Raw genomic sequence first — 27018 nt, forward strand, 5'->3', positions numbered from 1 at the left:
CAGCCTTAAAATTGCCAAGTGACATTTTTGCCTGCCTTGAACCTCCAAGAGATTTCCTTAATCACGAAAGAATGAAGAAGAAGTAAGAGTTCTATTGAGGCTGCTCCCCCGAGATCTTTTTCAAAATGGAAAGGATCTTCTTGGACTGTGTGCCAGATGGTTTCAGACACAAATCTGGGACTGAGAGGATGTGAACTTTATTTACCGCCTTATGAAAAAACCAGACTCCACCTTCATCATCCAACTATGAGGAAGGCATAGGTCTAGAAGGGGCTGTCAGTGGTACTGTTTCTATCTCAAACACAGTACTGTTTCTATCTCAAACACACTGGAATAAATGAGGATAGAGAGGACATCATCACTGACTAGCATACTATGAAATGGTAAATGGATGAGCATCAAAGAGGGAATCAGAATATTCTTTGCCATGTCCTTTAATTCAATGTGGTAAGAAGGGGGATACAGGATCATCTGTCTGCCCTACATCATGCAACACCATCAGCCTTACAATCAGATGTGACCTGGATTAGGAATAATAGGAAAGGGAGGGATACTGATCAAATCCCCTTCTTGAGTCTGAGCCTGGTGGATAGTTTCCCAGTTCTGCTCAGGATGGGCAATAGAGATGAATACAGTCGAAAAACATATCCTCATATTTTGAGGACACTTTGTGATAATCATAGAATACTTCATCCTCAATTGATTCATCATACAAAAGGGTGTTGTGCTGATCCTTCCCCTGCCCTTAAAATACTGGGAGTGGTAAACCACCTCCATTGTGGGAATGAGCAACACACTTCCCTGAACACAAGATGAGTGGTGCACTACTCCTCTAATGGGAGGGAACAAAACAATGTCATGAATATGAAGTTGTGTGGTGCTCAACCTCCCTATGAGGAGGGAGTAACATACTTGTATGGTGCTCCACCTCCCTAATGTGAGGGAACAACACACTTGTGGATTGCTTCAATGCTTTTGCCGAACTCCACCGCCATAACGGTAGGGAGCAGAAAGCTTGTGTGGTGCTTATGATACATCCCTAATGGGAGGGAGCAACCTACTACATGGGGCATAAGGTGAATGGTACACCACCTTCCTGCTGGGACCTGGGAGCAACAAGCTACCCTGAATGTGCACTTTCAGCAACTGATGCAGTCTGGGTGAGTGTGCCAAGTGCCCTTCTTGTGGTAAAACTACCTTGCAGAATGTCCTGCCATTATTCTTAAAAATAATGCCAAGATATATATTAAATGTCCCATGTTCATACATGTAGTCTCCTGGATTGTCTGGTAGTCTTTTGATTTTCAATACCATCTTTTGATCTAACAATTTGCGGACAAAAACTCCTGGAAATTAATAATCTGCCAAGCATAGGTATTTCCATAGAAAACAACATCCGCCAAGCATAGGTATTTCCAACTAAAACAACATTCAATAGACTGTTTATGACTATCATAATCCGTCAATCAAGTTGTTATCAACCTAGCAACCCAGTAAATCATGGCGAGACATGCTGATACATTTACTGTACACATGAAAGTTGTTTTACTCATCAATATTTCAATACTGAGTAACGTGTCATGTACAACAGATTGCAGGCCATCTGACAAGTGTCAACAGTTCTTGAATTTTTTGTAATTATAATTTTGGTACCATGTTGAAACATCACTAATGGATCCAAACAAAAATATGTCAACGAAAGAAAGAAATGTGTTTGCAAGTTCAACACTGCATTGATAGACGAATCTGACTGAACAACCTGAAACATACATTTGAACATTTCTAGTGCATGTAAAATAATCTCAAAAAGGCATCTGGAAAAGTATGCAGCACACTGCAAATGAGAAAGCATTAAGTAATGTGCCTAATGTTTGCACCAACATCATCAGTGTTGCTTACGAAAGCAAAATAAAATAAAATTAACAAAGCTGAACAACTATTACTCATAGTTTGCTTTGTTTTGTTACAATGTGCACTTTCACGCTTAAATTTATGACAAAGATGGTTATTTGCTAATCTCCCTGATTTGGACCAATCTCCCTGATTTGGACCCAATGTCCTGGATTGCGAATATTCATCTTCCTGATTTCGTCCCAGAAAACTTGGCATGTATGCATGTAGACTTACCTGGTTGTATACAGCATATACTAAGTTTGCCCTTGTGTATACACAAGGTATACAAATGATGACCTGTTTTACCTGTGTCTTTTTCCTTTATTTAGTAAGGATGTTTACTGCTGAAACCTTTTTTATTGAGGAAAAACAAAATGCAGATACATATGCATTAACAGTTAACAGCAAGACATTATAAATATATGTGTTGAAGAAAACAAAGACAATAACAAAACTGCCATGTCAATCTTATTTTTGAGAGACAGACAGAGAGAGAGGAAAAAGCTAGTCTCTCACTGCCTGTTGATGTTGAGTGGGTCGTTGCTGCTCTATTTTACACTTTTAAGGACTCCCCTGTACCTCTGTTGTATAATTTAGGGTGGTAAACCCAAACCTTGAATGGCTAGGATACATGAGGTAACTTATGTCCCTTAATGGTTTGTAATTCTAATGGGGATAAAAAGTTAATGGCACATTATTTTTAAATGTGAAAATGAATATTGTAACTTCAAGATATATGTTTTTCAAAAGAACTGTAGAAGAAAGCCACAAATGTAGTACATGATTGTTACAGGTAGATATTTTCTGGTGATCAATGATTATGTCCATACAGCATCATTGAAAAAGATATTAGTTCTATGCATCACCCAAGCCAGGTGTAATAATAATAATAATGACTTTATTTAAAGAGGGTATCAAAATTAGCTAAGAACTAATCTACCTTGTGTGAGTGGATTGTGTCATACTGACAATTCTCCACTCCGTGGGAAAATGTATTCACATTTAACAGATGGTGATTTCTTGGCACGAAAAGTATAAAGCGCAATAGTGACAGACAAGTAATTGCTGCTATAAAGCTCACAACCAGAATGTTGTGGATATGAATTGTACCCAAGGCTATGTCCTGTCAGCCATTATAAGTGTGGGCAAGACACTTTTCTCCAATTGCTTCAACACCATGTAAACTTTCTAGTGTTGATCAAATCTTTAACTATCTTAGCCATTTTTGTTTTTTAAATAATAAATGTAACCCACAAAAACATGCCATGGATTTGAATAAAATAGTTTCAAGTATCAATAATTATGCAACTGCTTCGCTAATCCTTGGTGTCTTTATACATTTGTAGAGATATGGGGGACAGTACCCGGCAGAATAATGATCTAGCGGTTGAGCAAAAGTATATGACAGTTTTAATTTCTGAGTATCAGCATTCACACCGCTGGATTTGGGAGAAGAAAAAAATGTTATACTAGATCCAGAGGCTAATCTATATTAGTGTGGTTCATAGTACCTACCTTCATTTTATGCAACCTGTATAAACAACTACTGTACCAATCTAGTAATTTTCCAGGTCCTGCCTTTCTTTCCATATTAAACAGTACTTATCTCCTTCCCTTAATTTGTCTGTTCGTATACAATGTCTATTCTAGTTAGGTCAATGAAATATGCTGTATTCATGAAAGTTGGATAAACAAACAACTATAGCTTATACTGGTATACTTTCATCATATATGCATTCAATTTTCTGCTTCGTGTTTCACAATTAATAATGCACAATTAGTAACATGCAACAGAACAAGAAAATGTGATCAATACATTTAGCAGGGCAAGCATTTATCCAAATGATTTGCAATTATGTTTTTATCAATAATACATTATCATTTTCACAGAAATATGAGGCCCATGTGGGGGCGTGAACTTACAATTGTCATTTGGGGTGAGTGATATATCAGATATCACTCACCCCAAATGACAATTGTTAAGTTTCTGAAAGTAAATTTATAAAATGAAAGAAAACTGTGTAGTGAACACCAAATGAAACCAAAATTCAGAAATGGTACTTGCGATACATGAAATTTATGTTACTGAAGGAGTGAAGATCCCTTAAAAGTTAAATGAGGATACATTTACCTGTCCGAAATTTATCTGGCACTGAGTGTAAATCCTTACATTTAAATGAATATAATTATTATTTTGTATGATTTTACTGAATGCCAGTTTGTTTTGGAGTATGATGAGAGTTTGAGTTATGTACTATGAAGTTAAGAGAACACAATCATAGTTGTAATAAAGCCCCTGGTATCAATAGGGCTGTCAAGCTGTGTAAATGACCAAGATTTATGGCTAGACATGACTGACTGAAATTGTTAACAGATAATGGAGATCATCAGTAATGGATGTACACACATATCACAGCTATTCTACTAAAGAAAAATTCACGCACGTTTTATTTATTTATTATACAAGGAAAACTGTATGTCAATGACAATTTGGGTTGGTAGAAATGTTTCTTAGAACATGCTTTAACAAAATGATAGCTTTTCAACTGCAACCATATGAAAACATATTAGCTACTATTTCAAGAATGGCCAGACCACTCCAGTGGCCTAGTGGTTAGAGCATCTGCCACAGATGTGGGAGGTCACAGGTCAAACCCTGGCCAAATCATACCAAAGACTTATAAAAATGGTACAAACAGCGGACTCGCTAGGCAGCTCAGCATTAAGAGGTTAGTGTTAGGACTGGTCGGTCTGGTGTCAGGATAATGTGACTAGGTGGGACGTCATATTACATGTCTGCGGCATGATGTCCCAGTGCTAGGCATCACTATAAACTGCCACACTGCAGACATCTTAACGATACAACTGAATTTTTGTAAAGCTACATTAAAAATCCAAATCACACACACACACACACACACACACACACACACACACAAATGTCCAAGCCATTTTCAGTCAACTTGGTAAGAATGTTTGATCAGAATGCTCAATCAAAACTGTGTTTGGGTGGCTCACATGTGACATAAAATTAAATTAACCATACTCAGGTAACCTGATGATACCTGAACTTTCTGCCCAAGCTTCCATTGCAGTGCCATGCACTCATAGCATGACAATGCTGATGTGTTGTCAACTGTACACCTTTTGCTTATTGCCTCGAAGTGACAAGAAAATTGATTTATTGTGTCAAACTGCAGTGTCACAATGTTCTGAGCAATTGCATTAACATGAAGTCATGAAATGTTCTCAACAAAAATGTGCTTAAATTTCAGAAACTCTGATCTCCTTCTGCTTGAGTCTGGTTAGAATCACAATTTTTGTATATAATCTTATCATTTCTACCTGTACTAACAGGTTACATTTCAGCATTACTGAAATACTCAATGTATGAGTTGTCATATTGGATGTTTAAGTATGTATATAGTATTTAATGGTATCTCAGCATAAGGCACAAAAAATGTGTTTCCAGTTGGCCAACTGTCCCTGCTTCTCACTGCTGACCCTAGCACTATTTATCCCCCATGTTAAAAAAAAAAAAAATCCTGCCTACCCTAATTCTAAACCCAGTGTAATAAGAAACACATGGGGGGTGGGCTAATAATGGCTGTAAACTGCCAAATGAAAGTAAAATTTTAAAAATAACAATGAAGAACTGCACAAAAACTGGGATGATAAACCTTTCTAATAATTGCAACATAAACAAAAAATAGAATATAGAACATAAAAATGGTAAAATTCTGAAAAAGGTATTTAAAATAAAAGATAAAAGTAAACACATGTAAAATTTGTAAATACATTATCTAAATTTTGTATATAAGCCACATGTATTAAAAAATTTCTAATATATTTTTGCATGGGAAACCACTGTACAATAGTGGTTTGCATGTTCATTTGTTTGTTGTATTGAGGGAACATGCTGATATATAAAAATATTTGAAGATAGTACATGTACATAAATTTGAAATCTTTTATTCACAGATGGGTGACTGCAGGGTAGCTTTGGCTGCTTTATCTGCCCTTTCATCATATGATCATATCAATGTGACCTGACAGCCAACAGTTACAGAGTACTTCTTCCAGATTGCATGAGCACATCATGTTGATGTGGCTATTGACTGGTTGTCAGATGTAAGATTTTGCAAGTCTTTCAATGTGGAAATTGGAATCCAGAAAGATGGTTTAATTTGTTTTTGAGGGGTTGTCCATGCAATTCAATACTTTGATTATGGCTGTAATTTCTGCAGTAAAATCTGAGGCATTTTCCAGTACTGAGTTAAAAACAGGAACATAGAATTTCAGTCTATGGCTCTAGGATTATAAAATCCAGTCACTGAGTGTGAACCTTTCTAATGATACTGATGAATTTTAAAGAAGGTATGGCGGGATGATTGCCAATGATGAAATGTGATATCAATTGCACTTCATTTAGCAGTAGCTGTCCAGATCAATAGATGAACTGAACTGGGGAATCATACCACATATATAGTAAAAGTCATACACAGTTCGTGTAACACACTGACTCATCTTAAATTAAATATAAATTGTTCTTATACAATTGAATACTAATTTTGTTTGACCAAAGTCAATTCAATCCTGATTATTGAATACTCCAGACCTTAACTGTCATCAGGAAATTTCCAGGTGAAAATTATTGATCACTATGGACTTTTACAATGGTGGCCAGTTACTAACCCAAGTCAAGAAAACAGCACATTGAGTCTAACTGTCACAATACAGGATAGTGCAAATTTGTTTATCAACATGCATAGCTTTCATTGTGACATCACAGTGCAGATTGCACTGGATCACACTTTTAGGATGATTTTGTTCAAAAAAATGTCAACATACTTTAACATTAATATTGCCATAAGTACTTACTGGGGCAAGTAAATAATGACCTTCCAAAGGAATATGACTGTACGAGGATCCAAATAAAATGAATAATATGACTGTATGGGGATCCAAATAAAATGAATAATATGACTGTATGGGGATCCAAATAAAATGAATAATATGACTGTATGGGGATCCAAATAAAATGAATAATATGACTGTATGGGGATCCAAATAAAATGAATAATATGACTGTATGGGGATCCAAATAAAATGAATAATATGACTGTATGGGGATCCAAATAAAATGAATAATATGACTGTATGGGGATCCAAATAAAATGAATAATATGACTGTATGGGGATCCAAATAAAATGAATAATTGCCATTTACAGACATGCAAAATCAAATTCTAAAAAATGACACCCATTACTGAAGTAATCAGTGTCAAATGCAGGTACATGACCTGTATAACTTTTACTATAGTAGCATACACTTAAGTACAGCATTTCTTCCAAGATATAGTCTGGGGAATTGCTTTAAAGATTTTTTTTAATGGGGGAGGGGTCAATAGGGAGGAGACCTAAATACTACTGGAAACCATACTGATTTGATATATTAAAATTTACCAAGCATTATGTCAAAATGAGGGATGGGTTTATCATGCAATATGAGCTTATCTTTTAGGAAGAACTGTACATTAACTGTCATCCCAATTTTTGCTCTATTAAAAAGGTCCTAATTATTTTTTAAAAAATAAGTGTTCACATGATCAGATTCCAGTAGGCTCATGCATTTCTTCAAAAAAGGGGTTTATTACTAGATACCAAGCCCAGCTACTGCTAATTCATTGTTAAAAAGTTCCCAGCAAGTCTATTTATCCTATCAAAGAATTAAATGTCCCACAGAGAGAGAGAGAGGGAGAGAGATGGAAATAAAATTAGGGTGGACAGGCAAATCTTACAATTAGCTACACAACAGACAGTTATGGTGCTATTAAGATGTCCTCAAGAGATTAATTCTTTCTAGGGCCAAACACATCACATACTGGTATAGATTTCTTTTTTCTTCCCGAGATGATCAATGGAGTATGTCAAATAAATCAATTTGATCTCTAGGATGCTAGGTAATCACTGACACTCAACAGAATTAGAGAATACCACACAGAAAAGTGGCCAATTTTTTTTCCCAGAAGAGTTTGCAAACTTGGAAACCTATTATACTGTATATGTAAACTCCATGACAGAATGAAATTAACTGATATATTCCACTAGAATAATTCATCACTACGATGGTGAAATCATGGTACACATTCAATATTCCACTTTAGTCCTGCTTATAGGGATGGAGATGTATGCAATCCTCAGAGAAAAAAGCACAGGATCAATTCCACAATATGAATATTCAGACTGAGAAATATTATCTAACAACCTGAAACTCTACAATAGTCTTTCCATTTAGTCTTAGCTAGCACATGAAAACATAGGCTATATATTATAATGCATAATTTAAAATTCAGAACCTGAGGTACTGTAAGTCAGGTCCAACTGCATTGATCCAGATCTGCCAGTGTACAATGAGCTGACAGGTCTGGGCCTATGCAGTCTGCTAGGAGTAATCAGTAAAACAACTGACATATCCTTGATCAGCTTGTGCATTATGCAATGGCAGATCAGGGCCTATGTTGTTTGCTGTTAGACCCAACTTATAAGCTAGTACTAACAGTAAATAAATTCACTACTATTTTCCAACAGTAACACAATCTCTCCAGGAATGTCTTCCAAATAATGACCACATCTAGACACTGCCCTAAAAATGATCCTACATAAGTGACCTAGTAACACTTTAACATTATGTTTTTGCCCTGCAGCGTTTCTCGAGCAGCTCTATGGTTGAGTGGGTTAAGTACATGCAACAGTAAATCAGCAGCATATGGAAATCAAATTTTCCCCGGAGGCTCACCATGGCAAGTGGCAAATTCCTCAGAATCATCTGGCTGTGATAGGAGGCTTGGTTTATTTTTTTTTAATTTATCCTGGAAAGCATTAGAGAATTGTATGCAGATGGTTTGAATTGGCCAAGACCAAACATTATACTGGGTGGTTTCTATAGCCAGGATGGTGTTTTGGGATCAGAGAACAGAGAATTCTGATATATAGGCAAGTATAGGCATATGCACACAGGGGTAACAACCCCCCTCCAATTTTACCTCTAAACATGTTTTGGCCTATATCCATAAAACTTAACTGACTCAGACTGCTACATGTTAGCCACCTACCCCTCAAAATTAATTCTGTGAATGCCCTGTAGGCAAGACTGACGTTTACTGCTTCTAAATGTGGATGAATTCAAACATTAAAAGTAGTAAACAAATAAGCTATCAGTGCATACTGGGGAGCAATGGTAGCTCAGTTGCAGGTAGTGTTGGACTTGTAATGAAAGGGTTGCAAGTTCGATACCTGGGCAGGTCAGATGTCTAGGTGTACCATGGGAAAGGAACCTATTTCCCATATCCTCTGCATTATAACTAAACAATGTGTTAAAAGTACCATTTAAACCTACAAAACTAAAAACCAAATCAACAGATGACAAATCTGCAGTCTTAAATAATAACAACCCAACAAGAATTGCCTCCCTTGTGTCACTGAGTACTGGTGTACTGCAGAATGACAAATTAAAATTGTTGTATGACGATCACCATGGTTTTACTATAAATATTTAATGGACAAATATTGAATTTTTTAAATACTACATCATGTCAGGAAATATAATTTTCTATGTAAAGTTTAATCTAGTAAACAAAACATTTGGTGTTTTAGTAGATAATAATATATCATGGACCATAAAAGATACATCATTAATAAAAGTTAAAAACAACCCTTTTTAGAGTACTATAATACAGTATGAGGTAATTCAAATGATAAAAACATAGCAAAGCTAGCATTTCTTCAAAAACGAGCATTTGGGATAAATTATAAATCTAAACAGAAAGCTGGGAAAACTTAGTTCCAAAGTTAAAAACATGACCTATTAAAGACCAAATAGAGAAAAGCTAATTTATATGTAATGTCAAAGATATCCAATATCAGTGCTCCTGTATACTTATAGTCACGAGTCCAATATTGCTACCTGGTAATACACCCCATCTGAAATCGATGTCTAACAAACAGTATACAATTCCCAAAACAATTAAGGAATTATTCAAAAAAAGTTTCCAAAACTCTAAAACTCTGCTCTGGAATAGTATTCCTGATGAGATTAGAAATGCCCACTCTGTTTTCTTCATCCAATAAATCCAGTCGCTTCAGAGATGCATTTAAAATGAGAATGAGAATAATTGTATTTGTCTCTAGGCATCATTAAATGTACTGCTATCTATCTACTGTTCATTAATTGCATATTCCAAGTATACTGACAATGTGGGTTTAATATGTACCAGTGGGGAGAGAAAGGAAAGAATGTGAATATACTGTTGCACATGCTCTTCTTCTTCTTCTTATTGTTATTATTATTATTATTATTATTATTATTCCAACTCTAGTGTGTTTACCATTCTTGAAATCATCAAGTTGAAATCGTTTGCAAGATGAGAGAAACAAGTGCTGGGAGCAGAAATTTTGTCCAGATCAAGTTGTCCACAGACAAGTAAATTAAAAAGTTTACTTGTCTGTATAAAATAGCCACTTGTCTTATACTCTTATTCTTATACTTAAAAGGAATAGTGGAAGATAGGACTGTTAAAATGTTGTACTAAGCTGCACCATTTAAATGCAAGCATTATGGATCTTCATGTGACATGTAAAATATACTGGAGGTTTCAACTTGCTTCGTTTTTGGACTTTTATCAATTTACCTCATGCAAGCACCTTTGGATGCCTCTACTCCATTCGCATGGAAGCGCCTTTTGACATTTCTACTCCATTCGCATAGAAGCGCCTTTTGATGTCTGCTGTAAACGTCAGCCATTTTAAGCCGGTTTTCGTAGCGCCACCTTCGGGGAAAACCCCCCTATTAAATACTACATTCATTTCTGCGAATGACAATTACGTCAGATCATGTGGTCACTGTTTATGCTCTGGTAGATATCTGCTATTTAAAGTAACTGGTTCATAATCTCCACTCTCCAAAATGGAGGTCGTGGATTTCATTCAGTACTTACGAAGTTTTTACGATTAGAATCACAACTATGAAAGATTCAATAACTTAGGTAAAGGCTCTGATAATTGATGTAGGCAGCAATTAGTTTTTATAAATTATCAAATTCAGATGACTTAGTGATGTAGACACAGACAAAAAACTTGTAAATTTCGAGTATGAGAAATGGCAGCTACGGTTGGTCACACGGTCTCACTGACTTATTTTAAAGCACATAAAAAACTCTTCCATAAAAAATAATTACACAGCTATAGCAATCGGACTTTACTGTTAAATTTTTCCAGACATAATAGATGTGTACCAAAAATGTAAAATGGTTAAAATTGCTGTTAAACGTAACATACACACATTGCTTAACAGTTAACAACAGGAGGCCTATGTGTATGGAGTCGAATAGGTAACAGGTGTTTATTTACAGCGCGCTGCCCTGGGTAACTTTGCTTTATGAGGAAAAGGGTTATGGTCAGAGTCTACAATTCTAACGAGAATGCATTCTTGGTTTATAACTGTTGAATCAGTATTAGCATCTGAAAGGATGGATATGAGTTTAGCGCTAGATATTTTATCCTTGGCATTTTTAAGTATGACATCAGATATACTGTTGATGAAATATATGCAAGCAGTTCAGTTTTTGTCATCAGTTCCAAATTCAACTATATTTCTTATTTGAACCCCACAAAGATTTTCATTGCATGAAAAGGATTTTGTCTGCTTTGCTATGACATATGCTGTGTTAAACAGCTTCTTGTAATGCTCGGTTTGACTCCTATTCTATTTAATGATTATTCTGTCTAAATCACCCACTTCTATTATCTCAAATCTGGCTTTTTCAATATCAAATTTTAATAGACATGTATTGTGCTTTGCACTTTTTTCTGTGCTAACAGTGCATTTTTCCTAGTGATAACCAATCCATTGGTTTTGTCTGCAGTTGAGTGGTACCTCTTACATATCTTACAAGATGTGACTGTTCATCTTTGTTGGCCTCAAGCCAAAAAAAAAATCCTACATCCAAAAATCTTTGAACTCCGTAAGTTTCATTTTTTTCTTGTTGTTCTATTCCTTATTATTGTCATTTAGTTTCAGCCCATTTTGTTGACCTTTCATTCAACTTTTCACCCTTCAACCCTAGCTTTATAAGAAAACAATCCATCCAGATACATTGCTGGAAAAATTCATCATAATCATGCATAAAAGCTTCAAGGAGTCCAGCAATCAGCCAAAAACAAAAGTTCTTCTGGGAAGCCAAAACTTCACAAGTTCCAGTATTTTTCAAATCCAATCAGTTCTATTTAGGTATTATGGGACTGAAAACTATATGCAAAACTTACTTAAAGTACCTCCAAAAATTGAAGAGCTGAACTGAATTTTGTGCACAACTATGCACCTCCAAAAATGCAGATCTGACAATGGCAGTGCTCCAATAAACATTATCAGTTTTATGTCAAGCAAAAATACATGTTATCACATTTTGTTTATGAAGAATTTAACCTAGTTTAAATAACAAACAAGAGATATATTGGAATCACCTTAGCAAGTCACAAAAATAAATGAAGGAATGGAGCTAAGTGTTTGGAACTGTTTTGGTAATCTTAGCATGCAGACTTGACCTCCAAGCTGGTCCATGTAGGGATAGTAGCCAAAAAATTGGATAAAGTAAATCATCAGCAGAGTCACTTATTTAGCAGTTATATCCTCCAGCCAGTGAAATTCATTCTAATGTAACCAAAAAAGGACATATCGCCTACACCAGCACTGTCTGCTTCCATTGGTTGTATTCATAGAAGCTGTGGCTGGTTTCAGTCCTAATTGATAAATTTCAGCATGCACTATGCCATCTTCGCTAGCCAGGGTTCCAGTTATGTTACCCTGCAGATAGGGTATCATATCAGAACCTTGGTTAGCAAAGATGGCACTACGTAAATTATTTACATACCTGTGTGGTATTTGCTGGTATGAATAACGCTTGTGCAAACATTGCTCAGACAAAACAAGAATTACTGCCCTTTCAAGTTACAGGCCACAATATACTTGTCCACAGACAAGCAACCTTGCAAACGTTGCTTGTCCACAAGAATACATTTCTGACTCAGACAACAGATTTCCACGCCCCTGAAGCAAGTCTTTGCAAAACATTCAAAAGATACTTAAAAGAGAAATTAATTCAAATCTATTGGTTCTGAAAAATAAAATGTTTACTAACAAAATATTGGCAATTTTTCTTTGTTGAGTATGAATGCTGTTTGGTCATGTTTATTATTTGCTAATAACGTCTTGATCAGTTAATATTTTTTATAAAAAATGTCGGGAATAATGCTAACAATGAACCACTAAGTAAACTTTCAAAAGGTGTTTACTGGACTTACATGTGTAATCTAAGGTCTCAGCAAATACAACATTTTAAAAAAATCTAAATTATAAAATAAGCAATCTGAAACAAAGAAATCATTAATATACAATTTTTTTGTCTCAGCTGTAATGTATTGCTGCAGCATAATTGCATAAGACCAAGCAACCTCTCATGTTGACCTCTGACCTTTCAGCCTCCCTACTGCTGTTAGAATGATATGTGCAAAATATCATAACAATTAATGCACAAAAAAAACCCAAAAGATACAATCCTTTCATATAGTTTTCAATAAGCCCAAAATGCTGAACAAAAACTAAAACCAAGACCTTCACCTATGACCCTTGGATATATGTACACTTGATCAAGGTCTAATGCCAATCAATAAAAAATTGTTTTCAAAACCTTTACCAAAATGAGTCCTGAGACCTTCATTTCTAACCTTTAGACCTCCACATAAGTTGCAACATTCTATATCCAATGGCAAATGTCTGATGGTAACTCATAAAATGGCAGACTGTACTCCAGATCCCAGACAGTAACAACTGACCAGCCACTTAAAATTTAAACAACTGTCCCTGGTAACTTTGACCTGGCCTTTGATCCTGGGATGTTTTACCTCAGCCTATTCTTCTTGATTTACCCTTAATTAAAACCATGAAATACTGACCTATACAAATTAATTAAAAAAGTTGATAACAGATGGATAGATGGATGGCAAAATCTGCCAGATGGATGAATAGACTGATGAACAGACATTGTGACTGCAATGTGAAAACAGCTTATAAAGTAATCTACTAATCACTCATATGAAGTATGTCCTGATCAAAAAGCTGCTTTTGTATGTATTATAGCAGTGGTTCCAAATCTGTGGGTGACAGACCTGAGAGAGGCGAGTCTATGGAGTTATTCCAAGGGAGCCTAAAAGTTCAATTATTAACATTTGGAGGTCAACACAATTTTTGGGGAATTAAGAATGGGTCCTCATGCTTAAAAAGGTTGGGAACCATTGTATTATAGCAATTATAACCATTGTATTATAGCAATTAAAACCATTGTATTATAGCAATTAAAATTAAAATACAGATTTGATGAAATTCCTACTAATGAATACTTGATATTCCTAAAATACAACAGAGAGTGAGAGGTGGAAAAGAGTAGAAGAAATGTATATTGTGAGAAAACAAACTGACTATACAGCATATGAAATGAGAACCATTTTGTAGCCAATCTGAATTCAGGTAAAGAGTGCCTCTATCCATGATCTGCGTCCTATTGTTCAAGTCATGACTAAATTCCTCCAACTTTTGAGTGATGGAATGCACAAACATCAATCCCAACATAGGCGAGGATGTACGTAAGGAAGAGCGTATGTGTGATTTAGATTTTTAATGTAGCTTTAACAAATTTTCAGTCATATTGCTATGATGTCTGCAGTGTGGCAGTTTATAGTGATGTCTTGCACTGGGGCATCACACCGCAGTCATGTACAATCTGTCCCACCCAGTCACATAATCCTGACACCAGGCCGACCAGTCCTAACACTAACCTCTTAATGCTGAATGCCAAGCAAGGCAGCTCATAGAACCACTTTTATAAGTCTTTGATATGCTGCAGCCGGGGTTCAAACCCTGGTCTCCCACATCTGAGGTGGGACGCTCTAACCACTTAGACCACTGGAGCAGTAGAAAGTAAGGGAGAGACAAATTTTGGTTATTAGTTGGGGGAAAGAGAGGTGAGGTGCTAGCATCTTTCGATCATACTTGAAAATTATAACCTCCATTTCCAAAAGTAACGTAATATTTTTATCAAAAATATTTTAATATTTATGGATATTAGATCAGAAGAAATCAAAGACATCAAGTTGTACTCACAAACGTACAATTTCATGCATCAAAAAAGTTGCTGTTACAATCCTTTTAAGGTCAGGACATGGGTATCTATTGTAAGCAAACACTTGTGAAATTAAGTCCTCAATGCAAGAATTACACTTATAACCACAAACTCAAGCCCACCAATATTTTTGCATTTGCTCCAGATAACAATTTTCAGTGACAGGATACACCATTCATCAAGAATACATAGCAATGGCCAGTACAACCTGTTATTGTTTGCACTAAAACAAACAAAAATCCCACAGCAGTCACATGGCCCCTGAACACTACATGCAAATTAACTGAGAAAATCAACTAAAAAGAATGGGAATGGACAAAAACATGTGTGTTTTATTAGAACTTGCAAGTTATTTTGTAATGTATTGCCTTAGATTATGAAGAATCATTAACAGATTAGATCAAGGAATAACCTGTCTACTATCATCAGTATGTGATTTGACATGAAATTTTGTTGACACTAGACATGGGCAATGCCATGATGCCGACAGTGTTCATGAATTGTTAATATACTGAGACAATAGATCTGTTAATTAGCTTGTGTCTACATGACAAAAGACAATTAAGTTCTCACAAGTTGTCAAAATAAATTGGCTTTGCTTGCAGTTATCATCCTGATCAACAAATGACTTTTCATGTTTGAAAAGACAGCATGTCACATTTATTGCTAAATTACAAGTAACTACAAAAGCAAAGATAACTGTTTTTTTAATACCAAGCAATCTGTCGAAATTGAGAAAACATGTATCTTTGCTGCCAGGTGTTAGGCTCATAATACAAGAATTAATATAGAAAAACCAATGAGGCTACATTTTTGAAAAGAAAACTGTTTAGATAAATGATTATGCATGTTGAAAGTTTGCTTTAGAAACATCAAGAATAATTTTGGCTAAAAGTTCAATGTGCTGAAATACCAAATCAGATGAAAATTGTTCAACGAAAACTTCATGTCGATATCTTTCTCCATTTAGAAAAAGTAGCAATAAGATTTTCACAATAGCAGCTATATTTAAGGGCAGATTGGGACATTATATTTTTGTAACAAGACACCATAAAAAGTCTTGTAGTGAAAACATTGTCAACATCATTCTCCATTTAGGAAAAGAAGCAATTAGATTTTCACAACAGCGGTCATATTTATGGGCAGATTGGGACATTATATTTTTGTAAGCCTTTGACCTCACATGAATAAATTAGCATTTTTCTCAGCCACTTGCTTGAGAGACACTCTTCAAAGATCAATAAAATCATGTGACACATCATATAAAAGCAGTTGTTCCTACTTCATGTGTTATATTTCACTTTGTGATAATGAAATGGGAAGGATAAAAGCAAGAATTTCTAGCACATGGTCAATATTTTCTTTAGTTTTATGTAAAAAAAATAAATTTAAAAAAACTTTTTGTATATTATACATGTATAGTTTATTATACTATTGATACTTTTAATAAAGCAGCTCACCTTTGAATGATATTAAGGTCAAGTTATACAGGTCCTCTGAATGCTACAAAGGTCAAGTTATACAGGCCCTCTGAATGCTACAAAGGTCAATTTATACATGCCCTCTGAATGCTATTAAGGTCAAGTTATACAGGCCCTCTGAATGCTACAAAGGTCAAGTTATACAGGCCCTCTGAATGCTATTAAGGTCAAGTTATACAGGCCCTCTGAATGCTATTAAGGTCAAGTTATATATGCCCTCTGAATGCTACAAAAGTCAAGTTATACAGACTCTTTGAATGCTATTAAGGTCAAGCTATACATGCCCTCTGAATGCTACAAAGGTCAAGTTATACAGACTCTCTGAATGCTATTAAGGTCAAGTTACACAGGCCCTCTGAATGCCATTAAGGTCAAGTTATACAGACTCTCTGAATGCTATTAAGGTCAAGTTATACAGGCCCTCTGAATGCTATTAAGGTCAAGTTATACAGGCCCTCTGAATGCTACAAAGGTCAAGTTATACAGGCCCTCTGAACGCTACAAAGGTTAAGTTATACATGCCCTCTGAATGCTATTAAGGTCAAGTTATACAGGCCCTCTGAATGCTACAAAGGTCAAGTTATACAGGTCCTCTGAATGCTATTAAGGTCAAGTTATACAGGCCCTCTGAATGCTATTAAGGTCAAGTTATACAGGACAAGGCCTTCTGCACTTTCATAGACTTCTGTCTGCCAAAAAAGGGCTTGTTTAACTCCGACATGTCAGGTGGGTGGTCATCAATACTAATAACACTAGCGGTAATATGGAAGTAGCCTCCATGAAAAATTTATAAAGGGAAAAATAACTAAGCACACATCCAAAGTTAAGTCATTTGTTGACCAACCAACAAGGTATTTGTCAAGGGAGATAACTCCTTATGACAATGTTATATATCTCCTGCCTAATAGCTATAAAAGGGTCCAAAAGACTTAACTTTGATGAATTAAAATAACTGAACCCTGGAAATATAACATCTCTGCAAGTATTACTTGGTATCAGTCCAAAATTTGACAACATGCTTTTTGTACCGAGTCATAATTGGTTATGCAGAAGATATATGACAGAACCCCAGACAGGGTTTAATCTTGCGAGAAAACATTATTGCTGTGCCAGAGAATTTTTTGCTAAACTTTCACACTCCCCTTGGAGGTGCCTCAAATATATCTCCGGTGGGATATATATTGTACTGAAAAAGTTATTTCTACACAATACACTGATCATAATCCAATTAAAGATGCAATAGATTTGTCTAAGTTTTACATGTTACTAAACGTCTGTTAGCCAATAATACATTGAAAGTGCTGTTAATAAACCAAAAAACAATCCCAAATAGGGACCACAATTTTTGGTGTCTTTGTCTCAGTTTATCAAAAATGCTAGAAACTTCCACTGTATATACAGACAAAACTGCCAACAAATATAAAATGCCTAAAATTACAATGAACCCACTATATTAACCTGGAGGTCTGGAGAAAATGGACCCCACAATATTAACCAGGTCTCGAGAATATGGACCCCACAATATTAACCAGGAGGCCTGAAGAATATGGACCCCACAATATTAACTATGAGGTCTGGAGAATCTGGCCCCCACAATATTAACCAGGAGGTCTGGAGAATATGGACCCCACAATATTAACCAGGAGGCCTGGAGAATATGGACCCCACAATATTAACTATGAGGTCTGGAGAATCTGGCCCCCACAATATTAACCAGGAGGTCTGGAGAATATGGACCCTGCCACCTTAGGACCAATTAGACCTTGGGAATGAATTTGTGCGTACACCATTTTCATTTAGGTGGCAGGGTCCAGTTTCATAAATTTGCCCCTGGCAAATTTCTTAACTTAAGGCTATTGTGTGACTTTTCAGCTATTATTGTTTAGTATTTATAGATATGGATATATTTGTGAACTAGGTGTTTTGGGCTTGTATTGTTCTTGAAATTGATGTCAGGCATGTACACCTTCCATAGTTGCTCTGCAGTATGTTGATAGTGAAATACCAATAGTTGTCCAGGAAGAAGAGCTAGCCTCCCATAGCAGTAGACACGTGGGTTCAAGGCGACTAGAGTATCTCAAAAACGGCTTGGATGACAACTATTCTGAATTGCATCAAACTATTTAGTAGACAATGTTTTTCAAAATTTTCATCCAGGGAAAGGGCTTGCGTTTGCACTGTGAGCACCACATGCTGTCAAAAATGGCATTTGGATGTGAAAAATGCAGGTATAAAATAGGGGTTGGGATGCATAAACCTCTTCTGCTGTGAACTGCCATTGACTTCTCTGGTCAAGTGAATACTATTCTTATGCTTTGTTTTCATATAGGTATCTAAAAATATGGACCTTTTTGACCTCACTTGTGTATTTGATTTTTTATGATTTTTTATACTAGGTCGCTGATTGCGGCATTAAATTTGTACATAAAAACTGGACCCTGCCCCCTTAAGGAAAATTTATAATTTTTTGATGGTGCATTTAGCCACATCTATTATACTTTTTTGTTTCTTTGTGTTTATTTAAATAATTTGTATGCATTAACTTTATTATATCTCCTTCCTTTTTCCATATATCACTTAGTGTTGTATGTAATGCTCTTTGGAGAGGGAGGTAACTGTGTTTTGTACCTCCATGTGAGAACTGTTTACATCATGACAAAGTAGCATATTTTAGACTTAACTTACTAAATATGGGAACAAAATGGTAACCATAATGTATTGTCTTGCATTTTCTGTAGCTGTCAAGGTTTTGCACCCCTATTTTGATGAATAATATTCACATTTCAATACAGACACACCTAAACAATTGCATAGCATGTCAACATGTATTCTTTAAAGTAATTTAACTCCACAGGAGCAGATAGAATTCAGAGGAATCATACATAAACATACTGTTGTGAATATTGAATGTCACCAGTTGAACGGTATTAGAAATAATGATGCATATGGCATATTACTTGCTATATTTTGGTGAAAAGAATGAAAGTTTTAGCACACCGACATAGTTTCTACCTTCATGACCCCACTCTGAAGTTGACATAAGAGATTCATATCTCACACTTGGGTGATAACAGAAAATGTTTCAGTGTTATGTATTTATCTTGAAATTTCTAGGTTCAGTTAACAAAGGGGGAAAGCTTAAAATTAAGTGGCAGCTTCATGCATTTGACAATACACATACAGTTTCTCCTCTGAAAGTCTTATGTTTTCACTGAATGTTAAAAGTACATCAATATCACTGGTTTCTTTTCTTTTTGCAGGTCTCAGTTTGCATGGTAGGAGATTAGGATTAATCGGTTAGTCATGCTGAAAGAAACAATAGCTTCAATCTCATCCAGATACTCATTCTGATCTAAGTGCACAAGAGAGTGACTTTGACGGACAGATTTAGCTTCTGAAGGAGTTGTTTTATGGTACGTGCTTATCAAAAGCCAAGCCGGTGAAATGATTTTTACCTTGAACTGGATTTTCCACTTTAAATATTTGTTCTATACCTTATCTTATTATTTACTATGATTTTGTAAACTCCAGAAAACATTAAAGTCAGTTGTAAGTAAATTGGTGTCTGAGAAGAAATTTCTCTGTTAAACTGTATTGAGTAATTTGTATATGTATGGTCAATTTCATTGGCTATGTATCAATGAATTTATTTGATATGTCACTTTGTAAGTTTTAGGGTCCCACACATCAGTATATCAATATTCCAGCATTGTCTAATGTTAATTGATTAAACTTTGACTTCTCCAGACTAGCTAGACTTGTGTTGCGATTACCCCCCCCCCCCACAACACACACTGACACAACACTGATGCTGCTATTAGCATCTCCAGAATGATAATGAAAAGTTAGGAACCACTTCTTTTATATCAGTCTAAGAGTACTTCTAAAGCACATGATTTACTTAAATGTGTGATTTCTTTAAGTTTGCTAGAAGAGTTTATAGAAACTTTTCACTTCTGTCACTGACACCTAACATAGCATTTCTGTCATTCCCTCCTAAAATTTATAACTTCCAGATCTCTTCTTAACATTCATGAAACATTGTAAAGGAATTTTGATTTTGTACTGATGCTATGGTGGTAAACAAAGACCAAAAGCATTGTAGGTTGCAAACAATTTGAAATCTTTCAAGAAATGCAGTCAGTCATAATTCACAATGTAAATAATGCAGTGCTTTTTGCCGCAAAGAGGTAACTTTTTCAAAGCATAATACCATTTTTAGTTTTGTGCACAAAAAGTTTTCCTTTATACCATTGTACTAGATCATGTCTAAATATGTGGTATGTACACAACTTTTGACATAAACCATTTTTAGCCAAATCCTTAAGGTGGCAGGGTCCAGTTTCGTAAATTGGCCCCTGGCAAATTTCTTAACTTAAGGCTATGGTGTGACTTTTTCAGCTATTATTGTTTACTATTTACAGATATGGATATATTTGTGAACTAGGTGTTTTGGGCTTGTATTGTTCTTGAAATTGATGTCAGGCATGTACACCTTCCATAGTTGCTCTGCAGTATGTTGATAGTGAAATACCAATACATGTAGTTGTCTAGGAAGAGCTAGCCTCCCATAGCAGTAGACACGTGGGTTCAAGGCGACTAGAGTATCTCAAAAACGGCTTGGATGACAACTATTCTGAATTACATCAAACTATTTAGTAGACAATGTTTTTCAAAATTTTCTTCCAGGGAAAGGGCTTGCGTTTGCACTGTGAGCACCACATGCTGTCAAAAATGGCATTTGGATGTGAAAAATGCAGGTATAAAATAGGGGTTGGGGTACATAAACCTCTTCTGCTGTGAACTGCCATTGACTTCTCTGGTCAAGTGAATACTATTCTTATGCTTTGTTTTCATATAGGTATCTAAAAATGTGGACCTTTTTGACCTCACTTGTGTATTTGATTTTTTTATGATTTTTTATACTAGGTCGCTGATTGCAGCATTAAATTTGTACATAAAAACTGGACCCTGCCCCCTTAGGACCAATTAGACCTTGGGAATGAATTTGTGTGTACACCATTTTCATTTAGGACCAATTAGACCTTGGGAATGAATTTGTGTGTACATAGCAATCCTCTTTGCAGTTTAGATGTAGTGATAATAAATTTGTGTTAATGGGTAATGTACAAACTGTCATCCCATGAGTGCTTCTGATCTATGACAGTAGTGACACATAAATTGATTCTATAGCAAACAGGCTGAGAACTATTTCTAAATTTCATTAGTATGCATAGATCTTTTTGATAATAAAACTCTTGGGATATTTGATAACACCAGTCTATTTACTAAGTTTCATACAACTGTTAACAAAATTGAAATGCTATGAGCTTCATGACAACACTGTCCAGCTTCATGTCTATAATAGGAAACACAGCCCAGAAGTGTACAACATAACAACCAGAAAGAATCAAAGCTGGTGTTCCCCAAAGATCACTCCTTGGGGCCCTCTGTTACTTCCTGTTTCATAAATGAATAAACGATCTACTCTTCATTACAAGTATATCAAGTGTTGACCTTTTACCTTTGATTTTACACTTGGTTCATCTGCATTCTCCATAAATGTTGTGCAATAGCTTGATCTTTGTGTAAATTATTAAACTGACCTTAAATGTACAATGAATTGATCTTTGTGCAATGACTTGATCTTGGTGCAATAGCTTGACCTTAAATGTAAAATGACTTGATCTTAAATGTACAATGACTTGATCTTTGTGCAAACTGACTTAATCAAACCTGAAGACTGATGTCACAAGAACTATATTTATATAAATGGAAATAAAACAAAATGGCTAGATTTATCTAAACAGACTGATTACTGAAACAGTAGTTTAGTACATGAGCCTCGCGTAATCTTGTTCTAAGAACGGCTCCATAATATATTTTCAGGAATTAATCATAACAAACTCATTTGATTATGTACGGATTAAGATCTCTCATGATGGGAATCTTTGACTTCCCCATCCAAAGTTAGAGACCTTCAAAAAGTCTGCAAATTTAGTGAGGTGTTTTCATATATAACAGTATTCCTCAAAACATTAAAAAAGTGATATTCTAAAGTTATTCAAGTAAGAGTGATTTACTTACATACTGAACAATATCTGATTGTCATAACACACATACACTTTAATATTATGTTGTCATAACACACAGACACTTACTGTATAAACTTTTTCCACATTTTAAACACATTGGGCCTCAAGGGAGAGTAGTACTGTACTGAGTTACCTCTATAAATACATTATTATTATCATTATTATTGTTATTATTATTATCAGAAATAGTAAATAAGGTGTTGACAAACTACAAGAATTATATGCATGTATGTCTGTTTGTGTATGTATGTATGTATGTATGTATGTATGTATGTATGTATGTATGTATGTATGTATGCATGCATGCATGCATGCATGTATGCATGTATGTATGTCACAAGACAAGCCAAAGACTGATGGCAATCTACTATACAAAATAAATAGTTACTAATTTTTTATTATTAAATATTTTCCATTAAAACCTCCCATCTTCTGGCATAAAAATTTCACAATGCTGGCCCCATGGCTTAGTGATCACTATCAAACAATTTTAAATATTTTGAAAAAGATTCCCCACTTGCACCTCTGGAATTGTTTTGAATTACATGTACTGTAATACACATATTGATGGTAGGCCCATTTTGATGAGATCTCCATCCCTTCATTTTAACAAGATGTATTATGAATGGGACTTTATACACTGCGCATTGTTTTATGTTATGCATTCAGTGAATTCTCTATTTGTGTCTGCAGAAGTTATTTGAACCTGCCTTAGCAGACACATCAATATAGCAGACACCTGTACATAATTGACATTTTCAGTGATACCCAATGATAAATCCTTCAATAAATATCCTTTACAAAGCTGACACATTTTTAGCAAAGACATGTAAAACTGATATTGTCACCTAAGTGGTGTACAGATTTGCCTCTTTTGCAACTCAACACAGGCACAATCAAATATACAATGTTTTCTTGACAGTTAACTTCAACCTGTGGACAATGACCTTTTTGTAATAGTTTTCCCTATGCCTCAAGTCATTAAGTACTGCCTTCATAACCCATAAAATCTTGCTACATGCATTATCACATCCAAAAGAGTGCAGATAAATGATTGGCAGTTACTGATAACAAAATTGTGCTCTAAATATCCTGTAAATTAAATGGTTCATGAGGGAGCATTATAAGATGGCTAGATCTATCTCAAATTTAGTATAATGCAATTATGTTTTCAGTTGAAACCTTTACTTATCAAGGAACAACATATAAAGCTGACTTTAGTGACATTTTTTTTTAAAGGTTTAATTAGTAACACAAACGATCTTGCCTCCTGGTTCAGGTCACTAAACCTTATAAGGCCCATGTTTCTTTATATATGTAATTGTCGTTTTAGCTTTATTATGGAAGATGACAGATTCAGCAGATAATACATGATCGCTCCAGTGGCCTAGTGGTTAGAGCGTCTGCCTCAGATGCAGGAGGTCGTGGGTTAGATCCCCAGCCGAGTCATATCAAAGACTTACAAAAATGGTACTAACAGCTGCCTCGCTGGGCGTTCAGCATTAAGAGGTTAAGTGTAAGGACTGGTCAGCCTGGTGTCAGGATAACGTGACTGGGTGGGTCATCATGCTACATGTCTGCAGCATGATGCCCCAGTGCTAGACATCACTATAAACTGACACATTGCAGATTTTGTAGCGATATGACTGAAAAATTGTTAAAGCTACGCTAAAAATCAAAATCACACATCACATCACGCAGATAATATAAGGTAGTGGTACCAACAAAATCAATGTTAACTTAGCCACAACTAATTAAACATACCAACTTTTGACAGCTGTCGAGGCTAACTATTTACATGAATCTGTTGTAATTTTAATTGTAAAACTGTTTGCAGATGACCAAGATTAAAAGTTGAAGTGCATGTTGGTGCATTAACAATTTCAATGCAATTCTTGTATAATTTTCAACTTATTATGCACCTCATTGTTTTGTTTTACTACTACCAGATTCTGGGACTTTCATTCTTACCTAATGTAATTTTTGTTGAGAAGGAATACTGTCATTGTTAAAAACATCTACTCTTTGACTAGTAGTAATATTAATACCCTGACTGCATGGATGTTGAGGCTACAACATCGTAGCTGCTCTTTTACATGCGTTGCAACACTTAGACTCGTACAGTTATGTCATAACTGTACACGCTATAAAGCACATCAAGAGTACAGGTCTGGTATGTAAAGGACGCCTTTCTATAAAAGTCAATTTTCTCTTTATATACAGGTTTCACTGTACATTCCTCTCTAGCAATGAATCAAAGTCACTCCATAAAGTTTTGTAAAAAGAAATAATGGGACACAGCTTTTTACTGGCAAAAATTGTTATAAATTCTGGCAGATTCCCATTTATTGTAAACCTAGTCCCAACATGGATCCATACTGGATTAATAGTCATATGGTCAGTGTCTTCTTTCATAATCTTGATTAATGAAAATTACAAGAATTGGATGAAGAGTAGTGAACATTTAAAACGTTCAAAAGCATTACTTATAACACGCTTTTAAAGGAGGAAATAAGAAAAACATGTTTCCCAATTTTCAACTGATTGAGCTACATATGCACAGAATTTCACCCAATTCTTCAATATTGGATGTGTAAACTTTTGGCAGAAATCTCATATATTGAGACATAATTGCAGACATAAATAATCATTAAATTAGCATAAATGTTATCAAAAAGCATGAGAATGCTTTGACTATCAATGTTTTACATTGTTCTTTTAACATACATGCTGATATTGTCAGTCTTTCAAAGTCATAAAAGAGGAGAGGGGGATAAGAACTCAAGAAATGGAAAATTATACTTCCTAATTCTCTGTATTGAGGAAAAAGTACAGGTATTATGGCAACTATTTCACCATGTTAGAGCTGTGGTTTCATTTCTGAAGCAATAATTATACCATAAAGACTTGATATATGGAACTTCTGAAAAGTAAAAGTCGAAAATTTCAACAAAACAATAAAGACGAATACCCATATAATTCCTGTATAATTCAGGTCCACTATTTTTCAGACTCTTAATTATTCAAGATTTCCAATAACAGTTTGCATGTTCACGAATTTTATTTTCTTCACTGACACTTAAGCAAAGGCTCAGAAACAGTGGAATAATTATTAATATTTTAACACTTAAATAAAACTACTAAGCAATGTTTTACAAAAAGAACTCTCCTTCCTGTTCTTTTTTTCAATACAGGCAAACTATCTGACAGTAAATAATTAATTCAGGTAATATGCAAAGGAGGAATGATTGTTTAAAAAAATAATCCTTGTAAAGCTTAACTTCTCTATGATAAAATACATGGTGATAGTTGTACAATAATTGAAGTGAATCACCTCATTCAAATGACATCTTACCTTTATCAACTCGTGAGCTAAAAAAGCTCTCTTATGCTCTCTACATTGCACCCGGTCGTGCCTATGGTCTGAATCAAGAGTCCACTGAAGATGCTGAACAGGGTGTAGAATCAGCCTATTGAACAAATCTCCTGATGCCGACATTTTTACTTCAGACAAAATCTGGACAACATTAATTTGAAATTATGGCATTTTTCAACCCTCCCAGTGAAGATACACACACTGTGCTCATTATATGCAAACTCAAGTTTCACAGGAGTATCACATGTTTTGAAGTATTCAGTATTCAAACAAACTGATGAATAAAGCTCTTTAAAATGACTGCTCAGATATTCTCCAGCAAGTTTCACACCTCCAGACAAAACTTCTTTTCTCTGAGTGCTGTGCTCATAATGTTTCTATGTAATATGCCCACTGAAGTAGTGCTTGATACATATATGTGCTCTGTTTATGCTGAAAAAGTTATGTTCTTGCAAACAAATTTCACACTTATTTCAATATTCTGATAGTATCATCCTCATCTGGTACAAATTAAATTTTAAATTCAATATTGTATTCAATGATCACTTCTGTGCTGTAAGCTAGAACAAGAAGCTTGCTGTTTCCTAAATAACCCCAAAGATATATTCCAAATCCCAAGTGGGCGAGATACAATGGTGTTCAATTAATAGCAATAAACTATGAGCCTGAGGTTAATCTAGGGTGTGGATGGGCACACAGATGGAATGACACACATACACAGATGCCAAAGTGGTTGTTATGTTCAGCTCCTACACCTGACAACAATTAAAAATTTATCCAATCAAGTACATGTAGTCTAACAGGAATTTTATGTACAATACTAAACAGAAGTAAAGTAAAAAACTCTGGCCTTCAAACTTATTTAATTCAATAAAACAACCAGGACAACAGTCAAAATGTATTTATCACAGGACTGTATCATGCTGACTGAAATTCAGGTG

The 27018-nt window shown here is 35.2% G+C and overlaps 1 protein-coding gene and 2 long non-coding RNA genes across 7 annotated transcripts in view; 2 read left to right on the forward strand and 1 right to left on the reverse strand.

Annotated features, from left to right (window-relative positions):
* Positions 1 to 27018, reverse strand: part of LOC149801933 (multiple C2 and transmembrane domain-containing protein 1-like) — a 237077-nt gene that overhangs the window by 110971 nt on the left and 99088 nt on the right. The window lies entirely within an intron of this gene.
* LOC149801934 (uncharacterized) overlaps positions 8628 to 27018 on the forward strand; it is a 46252-nt gene continuing 27861 nt past the window's right edge. The window contains exon 1 of the long non-coding RNA XR_016420489.1: positions 8628 to 8889. This is a non-coding gene — a long non-coding RNA (uncharacterized LOC149801934). The remainder of the gene's footprint in view (positions 8890 to 27018) is intronic.
* Positions 18493 to 20357, forward strand: LOC149801935 (uncharacterized). Its single transcript, XR_016420490.1, has 2 exons — positions 18493 to 18834; positions 19867 to 20357. It is a non-coding gene; the product is annotated as an uncharacterized LOC149801935 (long non-coding RNA).

Source organism: Sinohyriopsis cumingii, chromosome 4, assembly GCF_028554795.1.
Source record: "Sinohyriopsis cumingii isolate HCF-2022 chromosome 4, ASM2855479v2, whole genome shotgun sequence".
NCBI classification, from domain to species: Eukaryota; Metazoa; Mollusca; class Bivalvia; order Unionida; family Unionidae; genus Sinohyriopsis; species Sinohyriopsis cumingii.